Here is a 784-nt window from a genome sequence, read left to right as displayed (position 1 = left end):
CTGAGCTGAAAAAAAGAAAATCAAAAGAAATTGCTGTACCCCAAACGAGACATTTTGTTCAACCCCAAAGGAAAGATTTAGTTTTACTTTTTTGTAACCATAATTAAACTTTTAGTTTTTAAATGAACCATCATTTCAACCATCATTTCAAAAGGTGAAAAAAGACCATTATATTGGCTTTAAAAATTGGTGGAATAAAACTGAGTAATTAAACACCAATATGGGACTTGTTTCAGTCTAACCAAGTATTTGTTTATTTATTTATTTATTCATTGGCCCAAAGGAGAAAATTCTAAAATTTCACTCAGTTGTAATGAATCTGGCCATTGGAAGAAGAGTGAGCATGACAGTGAAAAGCAGAACTCTGTCTTTTTGTATTGCTCTTGCAAACACCGAGTCTGTCTGTGTGTTACAGCAGGCTTGACCAACTTGAATGTGGCTAGGGGCTGTATGCTGCACAGGTCCCAAGCTGTGACATTGGTCCCTGGGATCCTTCCCTGCCACATGGGCTGTGCTGGTAGTGCACATCACTCACTAACCCCAAGCAGTGCTGCTGGCATGCAGCCCCCTGCGCCTGGGCCACCTCTGGTCACATGTGGCGATCTACACAGGCTGCGGCATGATCTCAGGGTCCTCCCCTGCCTCAGTAAGAAAGGCAGCTTTAAGGGCCTGCAAGCCACGTGTTAACACATTGCAGGCCACCAGTTGAACATCCCTGTGTTACTGAGAGACTTAAACTATTATAGTGCACCAGCTACTTTGTATGTGCCTATGTATGTGTTCA

Source organism: Gavialis gangeticus, unplaced genomic scaffold (genome assembly GCF_001723915.1).
Source record: "Gavialis gangeticus isolate Ggan-Ray unplaced genomic scaffold, GavGan_comp1, whole genome shotgun sequence".
Classification (NCBI taxonomy): Eukaryota; Metazoa; Chordata; order Crocodylia; family Gavialidae; genus Gavialis; species Gavialis gangeticus.
The sequence above is the reverse complement of the archived record's forward strand: the minus strand, read 5'-3'. Positions refer to the sequence as shown.